The sequence below is a fragment of the Pygocentrus nattereri genome, chromosome 4 (genome assembly GCF_015220715.1).
Source record: "Pygocentrus nattereri isolate fPygNat1 chromosome 4, fPygNat1.pri, whole genome shotgun sequence".
Taxonomy (NCBI): domain Eukaryota; kingdom Metazoa; phylum Chordata; class Actinopteri; order Characiformes; family Serrasalmidae; genus Pygocentrus; species Pygocentrus nattereri.
In genome coordinates, this window is record NC_051214.1 from 17,016,098 (window position 1) to 17,030,126 (window position 14,029).

Below are 14,029 nucleotides of genomic sequence, written 5' to 3' on the forward strand. Positions count from 1 at the left end.
AGTGCTAGAATCCGCAGAGAGTTTTTAGAAAGGCCTAGGGATAAGGGTGGCCTGGCATTACCTAATATGAGAAACTAATACTGGGCATCTAATATTCAAAAAGTCATATATTGGCACCAGAGTCCACAGCTGGATTGAGGCAAACTCCTGCACGTCTACCTCACTTTCTGCTTTGGTCACTGCCGGATTTACCAATTTAACCCTCTAAATTCACTTCTAGCCCTGTGCTATCTTCCTCTCTTAGGATATGGACACAATTCAGACAACATTTCAAACTAAAAGAATTCTCTATATACAGCCCTATTTGTAATAACCACCTTTTCCCTGCTGCCAGAATAGACACATTCACTCTATGGAGGAGGAATGGTTTGGATACATGTAACCGTTTTTATATAGATGGTATTTTTGCCAATTTCACTGACATCTCGGCCAAATTCCGCTTACAAAAATCTGACCTATTCAGATATTTTCAGGTCCGTCATTTTATTCAAAGCCAGAGTCCAACGTTTCCTACATCTCCAGCAGATTCAGGACTGGAGAAGATTTTGCGTAACCCTATGCATTTGAGAAGACATATCGCAAACATCTCAAATATAATTACTTCTCTTCAGAAAACAACATTAGATGGGCTTAGAACTGCATGGTCGGAAGAACTTGGTTCTGAAATTCCTGGATACTTCTGGGAACGCGCTCTGGAAAGAATCAATGGAACATCATCCTGTGCCCGGCTTAGCTTGATACAGTTCAAAATCCTTCACAGAACTTACTACACCAAGTCCAAGCTCTCAAAAATTTACAACGACCTTGACGACAGGTGTGAGCACTGCAATTCTTCTCCAGCAAATATGACCCATATGTTTTGGAATTGCCCCAAGTTAACTGAATTTTGGTCATCTATCTGTAAAACACTCAATGATGCATTTAATACCAAAATCAAACCGTCTGCAGATATGGCCATATTTGGAGTGTTGAATGATGAGCTCATGCTAAACATTGACAAGATGAACGCTTTCGCCTTTGCATCTTTTATAGCCCATAGAAATACAGTATTACATTGGAAATCCCCTGAACCACCCAAAGTGTCGGTCTGGCTCTCTGAACTAATGTTTTTCTTGAAATTAGAGAAAGTTAAATACTTTACTAGAGGATCAACAAGACAATTTCACAAGGTATTGGACCCTATGATTGAGTACTTTAAAAATCTCAAGACCCTTCCATAAGACTATGGAGCCCTGATATATATACTTGATTTTGCTTAATGATTAACACGTACTTAAATAGGTAATTTCCCCACTGTCTGTCATCACTGTTTGTTTATTTATTTATTTATTTATCTTTATTCATTATATATATATATATATATATATATATATATATATATATATATATATATATATATATATACATATATATATATATATACTTTAATTTTATTATAGATTTTTTTTTTCATTACAGCAGTATATGGGTGTTGTGGGTGGGTGGGGTTTGTTTGTTAAAAAGAAAACAAATTCAATTCAAGATGTTGTATTCTACTGCATATTACTTTGTGCCTTCTTGAATAAAATATATTTACAAAAAAAAGGAAAGCCTGAAAAGGCTATTCCAGCATTCCAGAGGCGGCTAAATGCTTTAAACAGGGTCGAAAAGCTAAGCACTGAGCTCTTAACGTGAAAACATTGAGATGATTATAAACAGACATTTCTGACATGAAACACATTTGATATGTCAGAATACTGAAATATATCAACATATCAAGTGTGTTTCCTGTCAGAAATGTTTGTTTATAATCATCCCAATGTTTTCATATGAAGAGCTCAGTGCATTGCGTTTCTCCCCTTTGTAAAGCATTTAGGCGCTTCTGGAGTGCAGGATTCGCATTTTCACGCTTTCTAAGCATATAGAACCACGGGTTCATGAATGTACTGGTTTCTTTAGTGAAGTTTACAATTTAGTTCTCTAAGTCATAAAATATGTTTTTATTTCAGTTTCATGACATATCAAGTGTCTTTCATGTCAGAAATGTCTGTTTATAATCATCTCAATGTTTTCACATTAACAGCTCCCTGCATAGTATTTCTCGTCTTTCTAAAGTGTTTGGGCACTTCTGGAGTGCTGGAATTGCATTTTCAGGCTTTCTGAGCATATAGAACGATGGTTTCATGATTGTACTGATTTTATTTAGCCAAGTTAACGATTTAGTTCTTATGTGATAAAATGTGTTTTTATATCAGTGTTATGATTTATTAAGTGTTTCTCATGTCAGAATTGTCTGGTTATAATCATCTCAATGTTTTCACGTTAAGAGCTCACTGCATAGTGTTTCTCGCCATTTTACAGCGCTTGGGCCCATTCTGCCTTTCCAATAGTTCAAAGCTTCAAAACCAAACATTTATTTTGAAACTAACCTATGGATACAATGAAAAGAATTTCATACTGTGGGACTAAGTAGAAGAACCAAGACAGTTAATAAGAAGTCTGCATGTACTTTCTTATATATTTCTCTGAATAACTTTAGAAGACCTGTATAGACCTCCAGCTTGTGTATTTAACTCTATTAGAACCATTGGTCTAATATTGGTCCAATATTTCAATATTGTATTGAAAACTAACTGGCACAAGTTCCAATCAGTTGATGAACCTAACCCTTAAATTGAAATGTACATGAATTTTAAGTAAAACGACCAACTTAAAAAAACAAGCAAACAAACAAAAAACTTCAACCTGTAATAAGGCCTAATACAGTGGTGGGATACTTTAAATGGTCAATACTGGATGCCAATTTCAAGCAGTGGCTCTAAGGATCTTGGAGCTGTTGGACTGGATTCATCTATGAAGCCAAATAAGTTTGGTCCAGGTCAGTGACTGGATGGGAGACCATGCTGCTTTTCCAATAGGTCAAAGCTTTTCCACCAAACCTTTATTTTAATACTCAACCACGGATGCAGTGAAAAGTTCATCCTGTGGGACTAAGCAGAAGGCCAAAGACAGTTAATAGGAAGTCTGCATGTACTTCATTATATAATTAACTAAATAACTTTAGAAAACCTGTATGCGCTTCCAGCTTCTCCAGTATATACAAATCTGTGAGAACCATTGGTCTCATGTCATGTAAAAATATAAGCAATGTGGGACTTGGTCAGGGTTTGTATTGAAATCTAACTGACACAAATTCCAGTTAGGTGATGACCAATTAAAAAAAAATCAGCCTGTAATAAGGCTGAATAGAGTGGTGGGATACTTTAAATGGTCAAAACTGGAAGCAAACCTCAAGCAGTGGCTCTATGGGGTGGGAAGCTTTTGGCAAACACCTGTCAAGCTAAGCAAGGCTGGTACAGGGCAGTGAATGGATTGGAGCCAATTCTGCCTTTCCAATAGTTCAAAGCTTCACACCCAAACATTTATTTTGAAATTAACCTATGGATACAATGAAAACACGTTCATACTGTGGGACTAAGCAGAAAGCCAAACACAGTTAATAGGAAGTCTGCATGTAGGTGATTATATATTTCGCCGAATAACTTTAGAAGACAAGTTTAGGCCTCCAGCTTCATCCAGTGTATACAACTCTATGAGAACCCTTGGTCTCATGTCATGTAAAAATATAAGAATTTCATACTGTGGGACTAAGCAGAAAGCCAAAGACAGTTAATAGGAAGTCTGCATGTACTTTCTTATATATTTCACTGAATAACTTTAGAAGACCTGTATAGGCCTCCAGCTTCATCCACTTTATACAACTCTATGAGAACCCTCTTATCTTATGTCACGTAAAAATACACTGCTCAAAAAAATAAAGGGAACACTCATATAACACATCCTAGATCTGAATGAATGAAATATTCTCATTGAATACTTTGTTCTGTACAAAGTTGAACTGCTGACACACTCCAGCCACATGAGGTCTAGCATTGTCCTGCATTAGGAGGAACCCAGGGCCAACCGCACCAGCATATGGTCTCACAAGGGGTCTGAGGATCTCATCTCGGTACCTAATGGCAGTCAGGCTACCTCTGGTGAGCACATGGAGGACTGTGCGGCCCTCCAAAGAAATGCCACCCCACACCATTACTGACCCACTGCCATACCAGTCATGCTGATGTTGCAGGCAGCAGATCGCTCTCCACGGCGTCTCCAGACTCTGTCACGTCTGTCACATGTGCTCAGTGTGAACCTGCTTTCATCTATGAAGAGCACGCGGCGCCAGTGGCGAATTTGCCAATCCTCGTGTTCTCTGGCAAATGCCAAGTGTCCTGCACGGTGTTGGGCTGTGAGCACAACCCCCATCTGTGGACGTCAGGCCCACATACCATCCTCATGGAGTCGGTTTCTAACCGTTCGTGCGGACACATGCACATTTGTGGCCTGCTGGAGGTCATTTTGCAGGGCTCTGGCAGTGCTCCTCCTGTTCCTCCTTGCACAAAGGCGGAGGTGGTGGTCCTGCTGCTGGGTTATTGCCCTCCTACGGCCTCCTCCACGTCTCCTGGTGTACTGGCCTGTCTCCTGGTAGCACCTCCAGCCTCTGGACACTACGCTGACAGACAAAGCAAACCTTCTTGCCACAGCTCGCATTGATGTGCCATCCTGGATGAGCTGCACTACCTGAGCCACTTTTGTGGGTTGTAGAGTCCGGCTCATGCTACCACGAGTATGAAAGCACCACCAACATTCAAAAGTGACCAAAACATCAGCCAGAAAGCATAGGTAATGAGAAGTGGTCTGTGGTCCCCACCTGCAGAACCACTCCTTTATTGAGTGTGTCTTGCTAATTGTCAATAATTTCCACCGGTTCTCTATTCCATTTGCACAACAGCATGTGAAATTGATTGTCAATCAGTGTTACTTCCTAAGTGGACAGTTTGATTTCACAGAAGTTTGATTTACTTGGAGTTATATTGTGTTGTTTAAGTGTTCCCTTTATTTTTTTGAGCAGTGTATAAGCAATGTGGGACTTGGTCAGGGTTTGTATTGAAAACTAACTGACACAATTTCCAGTCAGGTGATGAACCTAAACTTCACTTTGAAATGTACATGAATTGTAAGTAAAACAACCAACTTAAAAAAAAAAGTAAGCCTATAATAAGTCCTAATAGAGTGGTGGGATACTTTAAATGGTCAATATTGGAAGCAAACCTCAAGCAGTGGCTCTATGGGGTGGGAAGCCTTTGGCATGGATTGACCTGTGAAGGTAAGCAAGGCTGATCCAGATAAGTGAATGGCATGGGATAGCAGACCCATGCTTTCCTTCCAATACTTTAAACCTGAATGTTTATTTTGAAACTAACCTATGGATACAATGAAAAGAGGTTCATTCTGTGGGACTAAGCCGAAGGCCAAAGAGAGTTAATTGGAAGTCTGCATGTAGTTGATTTTGTATTTCACTGAATAAATTTAGAAGAACTGTTTAGGCCTCCAGCTTCATCCAGCGTATACAATTCTATGAGTACCCTTGGTCTCATGTCATGCAAAAATATAAGCAATGTGGGACTTGGTCAGGGCTTGTATTGAAAACTAACTGACACAAGTTCCAGTCAGGTGATGAACCTAAACTTTACTTTGAAATGCACATGAATTTTAAGTAAAACGACCAACTTAAAAAAACAAACAAACAAACAAACAAAAAACTTCAACCTGTAATAAGGCCTAATAGAGTGGTGGGATACTTTAAATGGGCAATACTGGAAGCCAGTTTCAAGCAGTGGCTCTATGGGTCTGGGAGCTGTTGGACTGGATTGATCTATGAAGCCAAATAATTTTGGTCCAGGTCAGTGACTGGATGGGAGGCCATGCTGCTTTTCCACCAAACCTTTATTATACAACTAAACCATGGATGCAGAGAAAAGTTCATTCTGTGGGACAAAACAGAAGGCTTAAAATAGGTAATTGGAAGTCTATGCGTGCTTGATTATATTTTCAAATAAATTATTTTACAAGACCTCTACAGGTCTCCAGCTTCAGCCAGTGTATAGAAATCTCTGAGAACCCTTGGTTTTCTCTCATGTCAGAAACTAACCCATATGGGAAGTTGCCAACAGGTCTTGAAAGAACTCTTTACTTCGAAATAAAAATAATATTGTTTCAAAATTGAGTGTCGTTATATCAGTAGACCTCGAATGTACCCTGCAATAGAAGGTTTCATTCGTTGTTTGTTTGCGGTCTTCGAGCACCCCCTCTTGCCGGGTATATCACGTCATAATATGAGGATTTATATTCTCTTCCGGTTTTCACGAACAAGTCACAGTTAGGCTGATTTTGCTTTTAATGGCATTCTTTTCACCATGTGGGCAATACCCATAAGTATAAGTTGTTTTCTTTATACTTCCTGTGATTTGTATACCTATGAGAACAAGTAACATGCTTTCTGTTAAAAACGGCTTTTCTTTGCTTACTTAATGGCGGCTAAATTTAACGTGGTCCAGGTTACTGTCGACCATGTAAGTGAGCTTCATATTCTGTAAGAATGTGCACTTCATTGACACGTTTGAGCTGAAAAGCATCTGTTTGTATTTTTGCAGTTTTACAATAAAGGAATAAGACAAAGGGAACTGAACATCAAGTTCTGCTCCATATTTGTTTGTCCATCGTATAGCGTTGTGTTGAGCTTGCTGGATAACTAAATAGCAGAAATACTTAGTGTGCCCAGTACATCTAGAACATTAAAAATGTCATCCTCTATTGCATCATAACATAGGGATACTTTTAATGACCAATACTGTAAGCCAGCTTCAACCACTGCCTTTATGGGGTTGGGAACCCTTGGGTGTCATTTAATATTTGTTTCATTGTTAAAGTGAAGTGGATTTAACTGCCTTATTCAGCATATATTTGAATCCCACCTGTGTACTCGTGAAATACTTAAGATGTTGATATCAAATAAATATGGTATTCATTAAATATAAAAGATGAGATGCTTGAGTTTATCTCTAGCTGGAAGAAAGTGCTATACATGAAGAGCCTGATGTGAATCTGCTGAGGAAACATGCCACTGCCTTTGTGCTTTCTGCTAGAGAGAAACACCATTTATCACAGGTAACAGACAATAGTGAAAGAAGAAAATAACTTGCCTAAAATTGGCAGAAGTGAATGTGTTGGATATACTGTACATACACACTGTAACTGGCTCTTGTCAGTCAGGTACTGTTAATGTGCTATAATTATGCAATAATAAGTGTGAAAAGATGTGTGTTTTAGATATTATATAAATTTAATTAATGATTGCTATTATATTGAAAGCTACCAACCATACTATTTTTCTGAACCATCTAAATTATATTGTGTATATAATGTGAAGCATTACATATGTATAATTAAGCAACCATACAGTTAAATTATGGGCTGACTGATACAGATACTGCACAATTTGAATAATGTCAGATGCTGTAAATGAATAAGGCGGCAGTGTATTACCTGACCTTTTTGCTTCTCCCATAGAGTGCAGTCAATGATATTGTAGCTGGAGTGCAGCACTGCCAAGCTTCACTGCTGGACAGTCAGATGACACTTGTATTTCAGAGACATTCAGAAGTTACAAATCAGCTGCTTAGTGAGTCAATGGACATTTTTGATCATTTTGAAGACCCATTTGCCAGAGTTTCCACTACATATATGCAAGACTCAACTGTCAAGTAGCTGTTTGGGGTAGTTGAAGCACAAGAAATTAAGATTGCCCAGTCTGCATGCTATAAAGGACAAGGACACTCTCGTGCTCTTGCTGTTAGATCTGAGTGCATTTGCTACATATCATTGATCAAAAGTTTGGAGCATTTACTTTTATATCCTGTGGTTCTATCCATGTTTGACAAAGGTGTAGAGACATGCAGGGCTGGATTTTTAAAGGACATCATTGATGGTGATATTTTGAAATCACATCCATTGTTCTCTGTTAGACCCAGTGCCCTATAGCTGATACTGTATACTGATGAAATAGAACTGTGTAATCCCCTGGGGTCACATGCCTCAAAAAACAAACTTCTAATAGTGTACTATACTTTAGGGAATATAAATCCTAAATATAGGTCTAAGCTGGCTGCTATCCGTCTACTTGCTGTTGCAAAACCAACTGATATTGCTCAGTGTAGCAGTGATGTGATACTGAATAGAATACAGGAAGATTTGCTGTACAATGATGTGAGAATCAGAACATTGGTGGGTAAGAGAATTGTATATGGAACATTAGTCTCTTTTTGCGGTGACACCTTGGCTCAGCATAAGGTTACAGAGTTTAAAGAGGGAGTTGGATTTTCATTCTGTAAATGCAGACACGGTGAGTGCAGTTTTGAAGACATGCAGCTTTACTTTGATGAGGACAGCTTTGTTCAACGGACATTAGGTAGGCACATCAGACAGTGTAATGAAATTGAGAGGGCGTCTACTGATTTTTTTTTTAAGAAAGAGTTTGAATACCACATATGGAATTAACAGGAAAAGCAAATTAGCAGACTTTCCATCATTTGATCTAACTAAGCAAACTCCACAAGATATCATGCATGTAATCCTTGAGAGAGTAGCACCACTAGAAATAAAAAAGTGTGTTGAAACATTTGGTACTGTCAGGACAGCTTGACCTAGACAAATTCAATAGCGCTGTACTAGGATACCCGTACTTAGTTGATGTCCGAGACAAGCTATGTCCTATAACTGTTACGGGATATACAGGAAGAATGTATTATTAAGTACATGCAGTACTTGTATACACTGGCTGAACCTGGAGGCCTATACAGCTTTTCTAAAGTAATTAGGAAGAATGTATTATTAAGTACATTTCTATTGGCCTTCTGCTTAGTCCCACAGTATGAACTTCTTTTCACTGTATCCGTAGTTTAGTTTCAAAATAAAGTTTTGGTTGAAAAGTTTTAAACTACAGGAAAGGCAGCATGGCCTCTTATCCAGTCATTGGAATGCACCAGCCTTGCTTAACTTAACAGGTCAATCAAGCCTAAGGGTATGGGAGGCAAATCCAGCCAAAAAAGAAATTAAAATTAAAGCAATAAAATGTAAATGCAAACCTTTTTGCCATTTCTTTTTCCAAACATGACTGCTCATGACTCCACCTGCTGCAGACTTATTTTTCATTTGCTGCTTTGGGTTTTCATTTTCAAACTGTCCAACATGCAAATATATGTTAATTAGCAATAGGCGGAGCTACGGAGTACATTTTAGGACATCCTCAGAATCAGAATCCTCGGCGTCAGAATCGCCATCATTCCTCGAGATAAAAGACTTTGAATCTTGAGAAAAAACACCATCATGGCTAAAGAGTGGTCTTTAGCGCAGAGGGCACAATGTCCATGATTTCCAAAAAAATTTAAATGCTGATTTGTTGGACACTTTTCCATGTCGACTCAGTCCATTTTAAATGAGCTCAGGCCCAGAGAAGGTGGCAGCACCTGGATCCTATTTATATATGGTTCCTTCTTTGCGTTTTAGAATATTAACTTGCATTTGTGGATGCAGTGATAAACTGTTTTCACAGACAGTGTTTTTCAGAGGTTTTCTTGAGCCAATACAGTGATTTCAACTACAGAATCCTATCTCCTCAAATTTCACTAGTATGTGGACTTTCCAACCTGGGCGGCTGACATGCTTTGTTTACACAAACATCCCCAGCGCTTACAGGACTGAGCCCCGCCCCCACTCCGCTCATTTCAGCATAGAGACCGCTCATCAAATGTGCCAAACCAGACCAGAAGCAAGTGAGAACCTGGCCGCTAGGAGCTATCTCTGCTCTTTAGGACTGTTTTGAGCACACTGAATGGGAGATGTTCAGAGTAGCAGCAGCCTCCAGTGACTCCATCAACCTGGAGGAGTATATAGAATCAGTGACTGGCTACATTAGTAAGTGCATTGATGATGTTACTGTCTACAAACTCGTCACAACTCACCCCAACCAGAAACCATGGATGACTAAAGAGGTGCACATGTTGCTGAGAACCCGCAACAAGGCTTTCAAGTCAAGGGACAAAGCAAGCCTCAGGATAGCAAGAGCCAAGCTTTCTCAGGCCATCAAAGAGGCTAAGCATGCCTACTCAAAGAAAATCCACAATCATTTTCAAAACACTGCTGACACACGTTTCATGTGGCAGGGCATCCAGGACATCACCAATTACAAGTCACCTCTACCTGCTTGTGACTCCCTTCCAGACGCACTTAATAACTTCTATGCTCAGTTTGAAGCACAGAATACACCATCATCATCCCGGTGCCGAAGAAGTCTCCAGTGTCCTGCCTCAATGACTACCATCACATTGCACTCACTCCCATCATCATGAAGTGCTTCGAGAGGCTTGTCATGAGGCACATTAAAGACCAGCTTCCTCCTTCACTGGACCCACTGCAATTTGCATATCACCCCAACCGCTCAACAGACAACGGCATCTCCACCACACTCCACCTGGCTCTCACCCACCTGGACAATAAAGACACCTATGTCAGAATGCTCTTCGTAGACTTCAGTTCAGCATTCAACACCGTCATTCCTCAGCAGCTGATTGGAAAACTGAGCCTGCTGGGCATGAACACCTCCCTCTGTAACTGGATCCTCGATTTCCTATCTGAGAGACCTCAGTTAGTCAGGATAGGAAATAACCAGCACCACCACACTAAGCACCGGTGCCCCTCAGGGCTGTGTGCTCAGTTCTCTGCTGTTCACTCTACTGACTCACGACTGTACTGCAAAGTACAGCTCAAATCACATCATCAAGTTCACTGATAACACAACTGTGGTGGGTCTGATCAGTAAGAATGACAAGTCAGCATACAGAGAGGAGGTGCAGCGACTAACGGACTGGTGCAGAGCCAACAACCTGTCTCTGAATGTAGATAAAACTAAGTAGATGGTTGTTGACTTCTGAAGATCGCGAGGTGACCACACCCCACTGAACATCACTGGCTCTGCTGTGGAAATCGTCAGGAGCACCAAATTCCTCAGTGTCCACATCACAGAGAACCTCACCTGGCCCTTCAACACCAACTCCATAGCCAAGAGAGCCCAGCAGCGCCTCTACGTCCTGTAGAGACTGAAGAAGGCTCATCTCCCCACTCCCATCCTCACCATGTCCGACAGGGGGACTGTGGTGGGCATCCTAAGCAGCTGCATCATCGCCTGGTTTGGGAATTGCACCGCCTCAGACTGCAAGACCCTACAGCATATAATGAGGACAGCTGAGACACACACACACACACCTCTTTTGATGCCATACGTGCACTATCTGGAACATACCTCAGTAACTGCTGTGATCACAGCATGTTTAATATTTTTGCATCTTAATCTTACTACCTCATGCCCAGACCTCATGTGTGCTGTGTTGGTGCTGCACTGTCCTGTCTGTTTACTGTGTCTAATATTTGGTTAATTTATCATATTTATTTTATTGTTTCTAGCTTAATTTTTTGTTTGCACACTATATCTGCACATTTTCACTTTGTACTTTTTGTTCCTTGTTGCACCGTGTTGTTCCTGGAGGAATGTAATTTCACTAACGTAATTGGAATGACAATAAAAGCCTCTTGACTTGACTTGAAATTTAAGATTAGAGATGGGAAGCCAGTGAAGAGAACAGAGGATGGGTGTGATGTGTTCATATTTACGCACTCTCATCAGGATCCTAGCAGCGCTGTTCGGAATGTATTGCAGCCTCTGGAGACTCTTGCCAGGAATCCCAATGAGAAGTGCATTGCAGTAGTCTAGTCTAGAGGAGATGAAAGCATGAACCAGTTTTTCAGCATCAGATACAGTCAGAGTGGGGCGAAGTTCGCAATGTTTCTGAGGTGATGAAAGGAGATCTTGCAGAGGTGTTTTATATGGGCCTCGAACGTGAGTTGAGGGTCAAACCTCACACCAAGATTGGAGACTGATGAGGAGAGTGGAATGTTGTGGCCGGAGAATGTAATACTGGTTGAGAAAGTTGACTGAGTCTGATGTGGGGTGCCAATCATGATTGCCTCCGTTTTGTAATGTAGCCAGATTTAAGGGGGGGGGGGTGTATTTCCTGGCAAGTGGACTGCCTAAAAAAAGCATCATTGTATAATTTTCTTTCTGTTGAAACAACTATGAAATGTTTTCATCTCACATAATTGTGACCAACATGTGAGCCTTATGCAAGTTTCACTGATGCAAGAACCCCCAGCCAGATCTAACAGAGGGTTCTTTTCCTGACAGGTGGACACTTGTTACCTTAGAACTCTTGTATAGACTTATGAAATATCTGATTAAATTATACTTAGGGCCAGCCTGTGTTTTCTACAATATATTTTAAGGGATGTATCATCAATTTAGCCTGTGTTTTCTACAATATATTTTAAGGGATGTAACACTAATTTTGTCATCTTCATTTCAGGGGTCTTTCTTTTGAGTCGACTATGAAACGATTTTAGCAGTACGTATTTAAAAAGAGCATGTACCTGGGCAAGTTAAAGGCAGCAATAAAAGTGTATCCAGATTTATATGGGTTACATTTCCAAAGAATATTTTTGCAAGTCACTGCCTTTGGAGCAAAATTTTAGAGTAAAGAGAGTAAAATCTAAAAAATCTGCATAACGTGACGAGTAGGCAAAATTCATATGTAGCCAAACTTATTTTTCTGGCAAATAGCAACGTACAAGTTTCACTGCCTACAAGGTCAATGCAGACTACTTAGCTGTAGAATTAGCAAGCTATGTAGGCTACATTAAACCTTTGGGTTATTGTTTACGAGTCCCTACTTAGACATTGTTTTCCTATCTACTTTTTAAAAATGTTACAGTCTGCAATGCTTGTAGGATGCAATTTATTAAGGAATGTCACAGGTTCCAGTAATTCCTCATCTCCTAACTCCCAAAACACTCAGCGCCAAACCTTCAGTCTATGGCAAATGCCTTTAGATAGTGGTGGTTCATGAGACTTCTCATCGTAGCTGTGCAGATGACATAAAATATGCCACAGGAGAAGTTGCTAATAACCCTGTCAGGTGCAGTGTTGCTAATAAAAGTGGTGATGAAGTGGCCGCAATGTGGCCAGTCAACGGCAGCCGCAATGTGGACACTCAGTGGTCTAGTCTTCATCTGTAAACGTCATCTGTAAATGAGCAAAACCACAAACCCAGCTTGTCCCTTTGAGCAGTTTGCACTGCAAGTGACAACTTTGATCATACAGGTTCATGGATACGTCATGCAGTCTTTCATTTAATTTGACCCAATTTTGTTGAATATAAGACCTAGATGCCTTTCCCCATAAAATATTTTAACAGTAATTTAGAATTGATTTATGTGAAAAAAATAAAACTGTATGAGCCCTGCTCTGTGATGGTCTGGTGACCTGTCCAAGGTGTTTCCTGCCTTCATTCAGTGAGCACGTGGATACACTCCAGCACCCCCACAACCCAAGTGGATAAGCGGCTTAGAAAACGTGTGTACAAGCCAGAAGACTAAATTAAAAGTGACACTGCTTCCTTAACACACTTTGACAAAAACCTCATGTTTCATGTGCTGCATGCTTCAGCAAGTTACTAGAAGTGTTCTTTCTAAGTGCTGAGACCATCAGGATGTTGTAACCATTTTGAACATGTTTTCTTTTGGCATACATTTTTGTTCACAAATGCCAATAAATGGCAAATCTATTCTTATTAAGCATAAACTTAATTCTTCTTCTTTCGGCTGCTCCCTTTTGGGGTCGCCACAGCGGATCATCTACCTCCATCTTGCCCTATCCATTGCCTCCTCTACTTTCACACCAACCATCTCCATGTCCACCTCACTACATCCATAAACCTTCTCTGAGGTCTACCTCTTCTCCTTCTACCCGGCAGCTCCATCTCCAACATTCTTTGCCCAATATATCCACTATTCCTCCTCAACACATGTCCAAACCATCTCAACCTGGCGTCTCTGGCTTTATCTCCAAACTGCTCCACCTTCAATGTCCCTCTGATCTGCTCATTTCTAATCTTGTCCAGCCTTGTCACTCCCAATGAAAATCTCAGCATCTTCATCTCCGCCACCTCCAGCTCAGCCTCCTGTCTTTTAGACAGAGCCACAGTCTCCAAACCATACATCA